Source organism: Acanthaster planci, linkage group LG09 (genome assembly GCF_054643075.1).
Source record: "Acanthaster planci isolate LZ-2023a linkage group LG09, COTS_SCS, whole genome shotgun sequence".
NCBI lineage: Eukaryota > Metazoa > Echinodermata > Asteroidea > Valvatida > Acanthasteridae > Acanthaster > Acanthaster planci.
Window position 1 is genome coordinate 9,083,863 of NC_141785.1, and position 13,560 is coordinate 9,097,422.

Below are 13,560 nucleotides of genomic sequence, written 5' to 3' on the forward strand. Positions count from 1 at the left end.
ATCGGGTTCGCAAGCTTGACGCCACTTCAGTTTAAACCACGCCCACTGCACATGCAGATATACGACCATTGCAGGTACATTAGTTCGAGGTAAATTGCCGTTATTTTTCAATGTTATTTTACGTGTCAAGTCAACCTGAAAGACTCTTCCACAAAATTTTACAGACTGAAAAGTCTAAATTATGGTGTAGTATTTACGACAAACATTTATCTCTCTCTCTCTTGCCTCCCTCCAGGAGATGCAACTAGACGACGCGACGGCACGACGGCTCCCTTGCGTCGTGCCGTCGGGTCGAACCGTCGCCTTCTTGCCATTTCGTTTTTACACACGCATCGCGTCATGCGTTGCCTTGTGCCGTCGCCCGTCGCGTCGTGCTGTCTTAGGTCCTTTCCTTGTTGCATTTTCATTTTTTTTCCGCCTAAACGACGACCCTTCCGTCGCCCGTTGCATCGTGTCGTGTATCGCGTCGCCTGAAGCACGACGCACGACACGACGCGACGCGACGCGTCGGCGTGCTGTCGCCCTTAGCTTCATGGTGTTTAAAGAGGGCGCCTGTACTGTTTTCTTTCATTTCCTTCCCCGGCCCGTGCTTGCACAGTACATGCCATAGGTACCAGAACTTAATTCTGTTGTTCTTTTTCGTGGATTCTTTCTAACTTTGTGTTTTCATTAAGATTCAGTTGTTGAATAAAACTCTTTTCCTTTCCTTTTAAATCAAATCTAATCAGAACGAGCTTTGTGACTAATCAGCATTGTGTTCAGGAAATATATATCATTAACGTCAGCCACAACAATGTTTACGCTTTTCCTGATCTAATTCTGAGTTTTCTAATAATTCTTGGAAATCCATTCTAAGATGCAATACATCAATCATTATTACGTGCTTGCAAAAATGTAGCTGAAATGTAAATGAAATTAAGCACGAGGCCAAGCAGAGACACCGAAGAAAAGAAAAGAAAGAAAAGACGCCGCCATAATGGATCTACTGTAGTAGGATCTGCAGTGTTTTTATTAAGAAACACGCCGGCGGACTAATACCATTGAAAGTGTAGTGCTGATGAAGTTAACGAGGAAGACTAAACTGAAGGAAGACTGAAAGGGCACATGTTCCTCTACACAGTGATGTTAGTTTCATTTCAATATTTGTTGCAGTTATTGAAATATCTGAGAAAGAAGGCAGCAGTTCTTGTCCTAATGCTTCCTATTTTCTCTGATTGTCCTATTGTTCACACGTAACAGTGCCTGTTCCCGAGTAAAATTAACTTCCTATTTTCAACTCTCAAATGACTGAGAATGATCCAAATCAGGCAATCGAGCAACCTTTCTCGTGCGACTGATTCGTATTTTCTCTGATTTTCCTATTTTTCACACGTATCAGTGCATCTTCTCGGATGAAATTAACTTCCTATTTTCGACTCTAAAAGGACTGAGAATGGTCCAAATCAGGCAATCGAGGTGTCATCTGAAAGGGCACATGTTCTGCTACTCAGTGACGTAAGTTTCGTTTCTATATTCGTTGCAGTTACTGAAATATCTTGGAAAGAAGGCAGGAGTTCTTGTCCTAATGCTTCGTATTTTTGTTGGATTTCTACCTTTATCCACACGTAGCAGGGCCTCTTCCCGCGTAAAGTTGGCTTCCTATTTTCGACTCTAAAATGGCTGAGAATGGTCCAAATCAGGAAATCCAGGTGTCATCTGAAAGGGCACATGTTCCTCTACACAGTGATTTAAGTTTCATTTCCATATTTGTTTTTGTTCTGGAAATATCTGAAAAAGAAGGCAACAGTTCTTCTGCGACTGCTTCGTATTTTCTCTGAATTTCCTTTGATTCACACGTAGAGGGTGCCTCTTCCCGCGTAAAGTTGGCTTCATATTTGCGACTCTAAAATGACTGACAATGGTCCAAATCAGGCAGTCGATGTGTCATCTGAAAGGGCACATGTTCCTCTACACAGTGATGTAAGTTTCATTTTTCTTGTACTACTGCTTCGTATTTTTGTTGGATTTCTAGCGTTATCCACATGTAAGAGTGGCTCTTCAAGTGTAAGGTTGGCGTCATATTTTTAAAATGACTCTAAAATGACTGAGAATGGTCCAAATCAGGCAATCGAGGTGTTCCTCTACACAGTGATGTAAGTTTCATTTCCATATTTGTTGTAGTAGTGTAGTTGTAGTAGCAGTGCCTCTTCCCGTGTAAAAATTGCGTCATATTTGCGATTTGTTGTTGTTATTGAAATATCTGAAAAAGAAGGCAACAGTTCTTCTGCGACTGCTTGGTATTTTCTCTGATTTTCCTTTGATTGACACGTAGAGGGTGCCTCTTCCCACGTAAAGTTGGCTTCATATTTGCGACTCTAAAATGACTGAGAATGGTCCAAATCAGGCAATCGAGGTGTCGTCTGAAAGGGCACATGTTCCTCTACACAGTGATGTAAGTTTCATTTTTATATTCGTTGCAGTTACTGAAATATCTTGGAAAGAAGGCAGTAGTTCTTGTACTACTGCTTCGTATTTTTGTTGGATTTCTACCGTTATCCACACGTAGCAGTGCCTCTTCAAGCGTAAGGTTGGCGTCATATTTGCGACTCTAAAATGACTGAGAATGGTCAAAATCAGGCAATCGAGGTGTCGTCTGAAAGGGCACATGTTCCTCTACACAGTGATGTAAGTTTCATTTTTATATTCGTTGCAGTTACTGAAATATCTTGGAAAGAAGGCAGTAGTTCTTGTACTACTGCTTCGTATTTTTGTTGGATTTCTACCGTTATCCACACGTAGCAGTGCCTCTTCAAGCGTAAGGTTGGCGTCATATTTGCGACTCTAAAATGACTGAGAATGGTCCAAATCAGGCAATCGAGGTGTCATCTGAAAGGGCACATGTTCCTCTACACAGTGATGTAAGTTTCATTTTTATATTCGTTGCAGTTACTGAAATATTTTAAAAGAAGGCAGCAGTTCTTGTACTACTGCTTCGTATTTTTGTTGGATTTCTACCGTTATCCACACGTAGCAGTGCCTCTTCAAGCGTAAGGTTGGCGTCATATTTGCGACTCTAAAATGACTGAGAATGGTCCAAATCAGGCAATCGAGGTGTCATCTAAAAGGGCACATGTTCTTCTACACAGTGATATAAGTTTCCTTTCCATATTTGTTGTAGTTATTGAAATATCTGAAATATCTGAAAAAGAAGGCAATATTTCTTGTGCGACTGCTTCGTTGTTTTCTCTGATTTTCCTTTGATTCACACGTAGAGGGTGCATCTTCCCGGGTAAATTTGGCTTCATATTTGCGACTCTAAAATGACTTAGAATGGTCCAAATTAGGCAATCGAGGTGTCATCGGAAAGGGCACATGTTCCTCTACACAGGGATGTAAGTTTCATTTCCATATTTGTTGTAGTTATTGAAATATCTGAAAAAGAAGGCAGCAGTTCTTGTGCTACTTCTTCGTATATTCTCTGATTTTCCTTTGATTCACACGTAGAGGGTGCCTCTTCCCACGTAAAGTTGGCTTCATATTTGCGACTCTAAAATGACAGAGAATGGTCCAAATCAGGTAATCGAGGAGTCATCTGAAAGGGCACATGTTCCTCTACACAGTGTTGTAAATTTGATTTTTATATTCGTTGCAGTTGCTGAAATATCTTGGAAAGAAGGCAGGAGTTCCTGTCTTACTTCTTCGTATTTTTGTTAAATTTCTACCTTTATCCACATATAGTAGTGCCTCTTCCCACGTAAAGTTGGCTTCATATTTCCGACTCTAAAATGACTGAGAATGGTCCAAATCAGGCAATCGAGTCTTCATCTGAAAGGGCACATGTTTCTCTTCACAGTGATGTAAGTTTCATTTCCATATTTGTTGTAGTTATTGATATATCCGAAAAAGAAGACAGCAGTCCTTGTACTACTGCTTCGTATTTTTGTTGGATTTCTACCACACGTAGCAGTGCCTTTTCCCGTGTAAAAATTGCGTCATATTTGCGATTTGTTGTAGTTATTGAAATATCTGAAAAGGAAGGCAACAGTTCTTGTGCGACTGCTTCGTATTTTCTCCGATTTTCCTTTGAATAACACGTAGAGGGTGCCTCTTCCCACGTAAAGTTGGCTTCATATTTGCGACTCTAAAATGACTGAGAATGGTCCAAATCAGGCAATCGAGGTGTCATCTGAAAGGGCACATGTTCCTCTACACAGTGATGTAAGTTTCATTTTTATATTCGTTGCAGTTACTGAAATATCTTGGAAAGAAGGCAGTAGTTCTTGTACTACTGCTTCGTATTTTTGTTGGATTTCTACCGTTATCCACACGTAGCAGTGCCTCTTCAAGCGTAAGGTTGGCGTCATATTTGCGACTCTAAAATGACTGAGAATGGTCCAAATCAGGCAATCGAGGTGTCATATGAAAGGGCGCATGTTCCTCTACACAGTGATGTAAGTTTCATTTTTATATTCGTTGCAGTTACTGAAATATCTTGGAAAGAAGGCAGGAGTTCTTGTCCTAATTCTTCGTATTTTGTTTGGATATGTACCTTTATCAACACGTAGCAGTGCCTCTTCAAGCGTAAAGTTTGCTTCCTATTTTCGACTCTAAAATGACCGAGAATGGTCCAAATCAGGCACTCGAGGTGTCATCTGAAAGGGCACATGTTCTTCTACACAGTGATGTAAGTTTCATTTTCATATTTGTTGTAGTTATTGAAATATCTGAAAAAGAGGGCAACAGTTCTTGTGCGATTGCTTTGTTTTTTCTCTGATTTTCCTTTGATTCACACGTAAAGGGTGCCTCTTCCCGCGTAAAGTTGGCGTCATATTTGCGACTCTAAAATGACTGAGAATGGTCCAAATCAGGCAATCGAGGCTTCATCTGAAAGGGCACATGTTTCTCTTCACAGTGATGTAAGTTTCATTTCCATATTTGTTGTAGTTATTGATATATCCGAAAAAGAAGACAGCAGTCCTTGTACTACTGCTTCGTATTTTTGTTGGATTTCTACCACACGTAGCAGTGCCTTTTCCCGTGTAAAAATTGCGTCATATTTGCGATTTGTTGTAGTTATTGAAATATCTGAAAAGGAAGGCAACAGTTCTTGTGCGACTGCTTCGTATTTTCTCCGATTTTCCTTTGAATAACACGTAGAGGGTGCCTCTTCCCACGTAAAGTTGGCTTCATATTTGCGACTCTAAAATGACTGAGAATGGTCCAAATCAGGCAATCGAGGTGTCATCTGAAAGGGCACATGTTCCTCTACACAGTGATGTAAGTTTCATTTTTATATTCGTTGCAGTTACTGAAATATCTTGGAAAGAAGGCAGTAGTTCTTGTACTACTGCTTCGTATTTTTGTTGGATTTCTACCGTTATCCACACGTAGCAGTGCCTCTTCAAGCGTAAGGTTGGCGTCATATTTGCGACTCTAAAATGACTGAGAATGGTCCAAATCAGGCAATCGAGGTGTCGTCTGAAAGGGTGCATGTTCCTCTACACAGTGATGTAAGTTTCATTTTTATATTCGTTGCAGTTACTGAAATATCTTGCAAAGAAGACAGGAGTTCTTGTCCTAATTCTTCGTATTTTGTTTGGATATGTACCTTTATCAACACGTAGCAGTGCCTCTTCAAGCGTAAAGTTTGCTTCCTATTTTCGACTCTAAAATGACCGAGAATGGTCCAAATCAGGCACTCGAGGTGTCATCTGAAAGGGCACATGTTCTTCTACACAGTGATGTAAGTTTCATTTTCATATTTGTTGTAGTTATTGAAATATCTGAAAAAGAGGGCAACAGTTCTCTTGCGATTGCTTTGTTTTTTCTCTGATTTTCCTTTGATTCACACGTAAAGGGTGCCTCTTCCCGCGTAAAGTTGGCGTCATATTTGCGACTCTAAAATGACTGAGAATGGTCAAAATCAGGCAATCGAGGTGTCATCTGAAAGGGCACATGTTCTTCTACACAGTGATATAAGTTTCATTTCCATATTTGTTGTAGTTATTGAAATATCTGAAATATCTGAAAAAGAAGGCAATATTTCTTCTGCGACTGCTTCGTTGTTTTCTCTGATTTTCCTTTGATTCACACGTAGAGGGTGCATCTTCCCGGGTAAATTTGGCTTCATATTTGCGACTCTAAAATGACTTAGAATGGTCCAAATTAGGCAATCGAGGTGTCACCGGAAAGGGCACATGTTCCTTTACACAGGGATGTAAGTTTCATTTCCATATTTGTTGTAGTTATTGAAATATCTGAAAAAGAAGGCAACAGTTCTTGTGCTACTTCTTCGTATATTCTCTGATTTTCCTTTGATTCACACGTAGAGGGTGCCTCTTCCCACGTAAAGTTGGCTTCATATTTGCGACTCTAAAATGACAGAGAATGGTCCAAATCAGGTAATCGAGGAGTCATCTGAAAGGGCACATGTTCCTCTACACAGTGTTGTAAATTTGATTTTTATATTCGTTGCAGTTGCTGAAATATCTTGGAAAGAAGGCAGGAGTTCCTGTCTTACTTCTTCGTATTTTTGTTAAATTTCTACCTTTATCCACATATAGTAGTGCCTCTTCCCACGTAAAGTTGGCTTCATATTTCCGACTCTAAAATGACTGAGAATGGTCCAAATCAGGCAATCGAGGCTTCATCTGAAAGGGCACATGTTTCTCTTCACAGTGATGTAAGTTTCATTTCCATATTTGTTGTAGTTATTGATATATCTGAAAAAGAAGACAGCAGTCCTTGTACTACTGCTTCGTATTTTTGTTGGATTTCTACCACACGTAGCAGTGCCTTTTCCCGCGTAAAGTTTGCGTTATATTTGCGACTCTAAAATGACTGAGAATGGTCCAAATCAGGCAATCGAAGTGTCATCTGAAAGGGCACATGTTCTTCTTCACAGAGATGTAAGTTTCTTTTTTATATTTGTTGTAGTTACTGAAATATCTTGGAAAGAAGGCAGGAGTTCTTGTACTACTGCTTCGAATTTTTGTTGGATTTCTACCGTTATCCACACGTAGCAGTGCCTCTTCAAGCGTAAGGTTGGCGTCATATTTGCGACTCTGAAATGACTGAGAATGGTCCAAATCAGGCAATCGAGGTGTCATATGAAAGGGCGCATGTTCCTCTACACAGTGATGTAAGTTTCATTTTTATATTCGTTGCAGTTACTGAAATATCTTGGAAAGAAGGCAGGAGTTCTTGTCCTAATTCTTCGTATTTTGTTTGGATATGTACCTTTATCAACACGTAGCAGTGCCTCTTCAAGCGTAAAGTTTGCTTCCTATTTTCGACTCTAAAATGACCGAGAATGGTCCAAATCAGGCACTCGAGGTGCCATCTGAAAGGGCACATGTTCCTCTACACAGTGATGTAAGTTTCATTTTCATATTTGTTGTAGTTATTGAAATATCTGAAAAAGAGGGCAACAGTTCTTGTGCGATTGCTTTGTTTTTTCTCTGATTTTCCTTTGATTCACACGTAGAGGGTGCCTCTTCCCGCATAAAGTTGGCTTCATATTTGCGACTCTAAAATGACTGAGAATGGTCCAAAACAGGCAATCGAACTGTCATCTGAAAGGGCACATGTTCGTCTGCACAGTGATGTAAGTTTCATTTCCATATTTGTTGTTGTTATTGAAATATCTGAAAAAGAAGGCAACATTTCTTCTGCGACTACTTCGTATTTTCTCTGATTTTCCTTTGACTGACATCTAGAGGGTGACTCTTCCCGCGTAAAGTTTGCTTCATATTTGCGACTCTAAAATGACTGAGAATGGTCCAAATCAGGCAATCGAGCTGTCATCTGAAAGGGCACATGTTCCTCTACACAGTGATGTAAGTTTCATTTCCATATTTGTTTTAGTTATTAAAATATCTGAACATGAAGGCAACAGTTCTTGTGGGACTACTTCGTATTTTCTCTGATTTTCCTTTGATTAACACGTTAAGTCACTCTTCTCGCTTGAAATTGACTTCTTCTTTTTGACTCTAAAAAGACTGCAAATGTTCAAATCAGGCTATCGAGGTGTCATCTGAAAGGGCACATGTTCCTCTACACAGTGATGTTAGTTTCATTTCTATATTCGTTGCAGTTACTGAAATATCGTGCAAAGAAGGCAGCAGTTCTTGTAGTCCTGCTTCGTGTTTTTGTTGGATTTCTACCACACGTAGCAGTGCCTCTTCCCGCGTAAATTTGGCTTCATATTTGCGACTCTAAAATGACTGAGAATGGTCCAAATCAGGCAATTGAAGTGTCATCTGAAAGGGCACATGTTCTTCTACACAGTGATGTAAGTTTCATTTTTTTATTCGTTGTAGTTACTGAAATATCTTGGAAAGAAGGCAGGAGTTCTTGTACTACTGCTTCGAATTGTTGTTGGATTTCTTCCGTTATGCACACGTAGCAGTGCCTCTTCAAGCGTAAGGTTGGCGTCATATTTGCGACTCCGAAATGACTAAGAATGATCCAAAACAGGCAATCGAGCTGTCATCTTAAAGAGCACGAGTTCCTCTACACAGTGATGTAAGTGTCATTTCCATATTTGTTGTAGTTATTAAAATATCTGGAAAAGAAGGCAACAGTTCTTTTGCGATTGCTTCGTATTTTCTCTGATTTTCCTTTGATTCACACGTAGAGGGTGCCTCTTCCTGCGTAAAGTTGGCTTCATATTTCCGACTCTAAAATGACTGAGAATGGTCCAAAACAGGAAATCGAGCTGTCATCTGAAAGGGCACATGTTCGTCTGCACAGTGATGCAAGTTTCATTTCCATATTTGTTGTTGTTATTGAAATATCTGAAAAAGAAGGCAACAGTTCTTCTGCGACTGCTTCGTATTTTCTCTGATTTTCCTTTGATTGACATCTAGAGGGTGACTCTTCCCGCGTAAAGTTGGCTTCATATTTGCGACTCTAAAATGACTGAGAATGGTCCAAATCAGGCAATCGAGGTTTCATCTGAAAGGGCACATGTTCGTCTGCACAGTGATGCAAGTTTCATTTCCATATTTGTTGTTGTTATTGAAATATCTGAAAAAGAAGGCAACAGTTCTTCTGCGACTGCTTGGTATTTTCTCTACACATTGAAATTGTTATTGCGACTCTAAAATGACTGAGAATGGTCCAAATCAGGCAATCGAAGTGTCATCTGAAAGGGCACATGTTCTTCTTCACAGAGATGTAAGTTTCATTTTTATATTTGTTGTAGTTACTGAAATATCTTGGAAAGAAGGCAGGAGTTCTTGTACTACTGCTTCGAATTTTTGTTGGATTTCTACCGTTATCCACACGTAGCAGTGCCTCTTCAAGCGTAAGGTTGGCGTCATATTTGCGACTCTGAAATGACTGAGAATGGTCCAAATCAGGCAATCGAGGTGTCATATGAAAGGGCGCATGTTCCTCTACACAGTGATGTAAGTTTCATTTTTATATTCGTTGCAGTTACTGAAATATCTTGGAAAGAAGGCAGGAGTTCTTGTCCTAATTCTTCGTATTTTGTTTGGATATGTACCTTTATCAACACGTAGCAGTGCCTCTTCAAGCGTAAAGTTTGCTTCCTATTTTCGACTCTAAAATGACCGAGAATGGTCCAAATCAGGCACTCGAGGTGTCATCTGAAAGGGCACATGTTCCTCTACACAGTGATGTAAGTTTCATTTTCATATTTGTTGTAGTTATTGAAATATCTGAAAAAGAAGGCAACAGTTCTTGTGCGATTGCTTTGTATTTTCTCTGATTTTCCTTTGATTCACACGTAGAGGGTGCCTCTTCCCGCGTAAAGTTGGCGTCATATTTGCGACTCTAAAATGACTGAGAATGGTCCAAATCAGGCAATCGAGGTGTCATCTGAAAGGGCACATGTTCCTCTACACAGTGATGTAAGTTTCATTTCCATATTTGTTGTAGTTATTAAAATATCTGAAAAAGAAGGCAACAGTTCTTGTGCGACTGCTTTGTATTTTCTCTGATTTTCCTTTGATTCACACGTAGAGGGTGCCTCTTCCCGCGTAAAGTTGGCTTCATATTTGCGACTCTAAAATGACTGAGAATGGTCCAAATCAGGCAATCGAGGTGTCATCTGAAAGGACACATGTTCCTCTACACAGTGATGTAAGTTTCATTTTTATATTCGTTGCAGTTACTGAAATATCTTGGAAAGAAGGCAGCAGTTCCTGTCCTACTGCTTCGTATTTTTGTTGAATTTCTACCTTTATCCACACGTAGTAGTGCCTCTTCAAGCGTAAAGTTTGCTTCCTATTTTCGACTCTAAAATGACTGAGAATGGTCCAAATCAGGCAATCGAGGTGTCATCTGAAAGGGCACATGTTCCTCTACACAGTGATGTAAGTTTTATTTCCATATTTGTTGTAGTTATTGAAATATCTGAAAAAGAAGGCAACAGTTCTTGTGCGATTGCTTTGTATTTTCTCTGATTTTCCTTTGATTCACACGTAGAGGGTGCCTCTTCCCGCGTAAAGTTGGCTTCATATTTGCGACTCTAAAATGACTGAGAATGGTCCAAATCAGGCAATCGAGGTGTCATCTTGAAGAACACATGTTCCTCTACACAGTGATGTAAGTGTCATTTCCATATTTGTTGTAGTTATTAATATATCTGAAAAAAAGGCAACAGTTCTTGTGCGACTGCTTTGTATTTTCTCTGATTTTCCTTTGATTCACACGTAGAGGGTGCCTCTTCCCGCGTAAAGTTGGCTTCATATTTGCGACTCTAAAATGACTGAGAATGGTCCAAATCAGGCAATCGAGGTGTCATCTGAAAGGGCACATGTTCGTCTCCACAGTGATGTAAGTTTCATTTCCATATTTGTTGTAGTTATTAAAATATCTGAAAAAGAAGGCAACAGTTCTTGGGCGACTGCTTCGTATTTTCTCCGATTTTCCTTTGATTAACACGTATAAGTCACTCTTCTCACATGAAATTGACTTCTTCTTTTCGACTCTAAAATGACTGCAAATGTTCAAATCAGGCTATCGAGGTGTCATCTGAAAGGGCACATGTTCCTCTACACAGTGATGTTAGTTTCATTTCTATATTCGTTGCAGTTACTGAAATATCGTGCAAAGAAGGCAGCAGTTCTTGTAGTCCTGCTTCGTGTTTTTGTTGGATTTCTACCACACGTAGCAGTGCCTCTTCCCGCGTAAAATTGGCGTCATATTTGCGACTCTAAAATGACTGAGAATGGTCCAAATCATGCAATCGTGGAGTCATCTGAAAGGACACATGTTCCTATACACAGTGATGTAAGTTTCATTTCCATATTTGTTGTAGTTATTGAAATATCTTGGAAAGAAGGCAGGAGTTCCTGTCCTACTGCTTCGTATTTTTGTTGCATTTCTACCTTTATCAACGCGTAGTAGTGCTTCTTCCCGCGGAATGTTGGCTTCCTATTTTCGACTCTAAAATGACTGAGAATGGTCCAAAACAGGCAATCGAGGTGTCATCTGAAAGGGCACATGTTCCTCTACACAGTGATGTAAGTTTCATTTCCATATTTGTTGTAGTTACTGAAATATCTGAAAAAGAAGGCAACAGTTCTTGTGCGACTGCTTCGTATTTTCTCTGATTTTCCTTTGATTCACACGTAGAGGGTGCCTCTTCAAGCGTAAAGTTTGCTTCCTATTTTCGATTCTAAAATGACTGAGAATGGTCCAAATCAGGCAATCGAGGTGTCATCTGAAAGGGCACATGTTCCTCTACACAGTGATGTAAGTTTTATTTCCATATTTGTTGTAGTTATTGAAATATCTGAAAAAGAAGGCAACAGTTCTTGTGCGATTGCTTTGTATTTTCTCTGATTTTCCTTTGATTCACACGTAGAGGGTGCCTCTTCCCGCGTAAAGTTGGCTTCATATTTGCGACTCTAAAATGACTGAGAATGGTCCAAATCAGGCAATCGAGGTGTCATCTTAAAGAACACATGTTCCTCTACACAGTGATGTAAGTGTCATTTCCATATTTGTTGTAGTTATTAATATATCTGAAAAAAGGCAACAGTTCTTGTGCGACTGCTTGGTATTTTCTCTGATTTTCCTTTGATTCACACGTAGAGGGTGCCTCTTCCCGCGTAAAGTTGGCTTCATATTTGCGACTCTAAAATGACTGAGAATGGTCCAAATCATGCAATCGAGGTGTCATCTGAAAGGGCACATATTCGTCTCCACAGTGATGTAAGTTTCATTTCCATATTTGTTGTAGTTATTAAAATATCTGAAAAAGAAGGCAACAGTTCTTCTGCGACTGCTTCGTATTTTCTCTGATTTTCCTTTGATTAACACGTATAGGTCACTCTTCTCACTTGAAATTGACTTCTTCTTTTTGACTCTAAAAAGACTGCAAATGTTCAAATCAGGCTATCGAGGTGTCATCTGAACGGGCACATGTTCCTCTACACAGCGATGTTAGTTTCATTTCTATATTCGTTGCAGTTACTGAAATATCGTGCAAAGAAGGCAGCAGTTCTTGTAGTCCTGCTTCGTGTTTTTGTTGGATTTCTACCACACGTAGCAGTGCCTCTTCCCGCGTAAAATTGGCTTCATATTTGCGACTCTAAAATGACTGAGAATGGTCCAAATCAGGCAATCGAGGAGTCATCTGAAAGGACACATGTTCCTATAGACAGTGATGTAAGTTGCATTTCCATATTTGTTGTAGTTATTGAAATATCTTGGAAAGAAGGCAGGAGTTCCTGTCCTACTGCTTCGTATTTTTGTTGGATTTCTACCTTTATCCACACGTAGTAGTGCTTCTTCCCGCGTAATGTTGGCTTCATATTTGCGACTCTAAAATGACTGAGAATGGTCCAAATCATGCAATCGATGTGTTATCTGAAAGGGCACATGTTCCTCTACACAGTGATGTAAGTTTCATTTCCATATTTGTTGTAGTTACTGAAATATCTGAAAAAGAAGGCAACAGTTCTTGTGCGACTGCTTCGTATTTTCTCTGATTTTCCTTTGATTAACACGTATAAGTCACTCTTCTCACTTGAAATTGATTTCTTTTTTTTGACTTTAAAAAGACTGCAAATGTTCAAATCAGGCAATCAAGGTGTCATCTGAAAGGGCAAATGTTCCTCTACACAGTGATGTAAGTTTCATTTCTATATTCTTTGCAGTTACTGAAATATCTTGCAAAGAAGGCAGCAGTTCTTGTCCTCCTGCTTCGTGTTTTTGTTGGATTTCTACCACACGTAGCAGTGCCTCTTCAAGCGTAAGGTTGGCGTCATATTTGCGACTCTAAAATGCCTGAGAATGGTCCAAAACAGGCAATCGAGGTGTCATCTGAAAGGGCACATGTTCGTCTACACAGTGATGTAAGTTTCATTTCAATATTTGTTGTTGTTATTGAAATATCTGAAAAAGAAGGCAACAGTTTTTCGGCGACTGCTTCGTATTTTCTCTGATTTTCCTTTGATTCACATTAAGAGGGTGCCTCTTCCCGCGTAAAGTTGGCTTCATATTTGCGACTCTAAAATGACTGAGAATGGTCCAAATCAGGCAATCGATGTGTCATCTGAAAGGGCACATGTTCCTCTACACAGTGATGTAAGTTTCATTTTT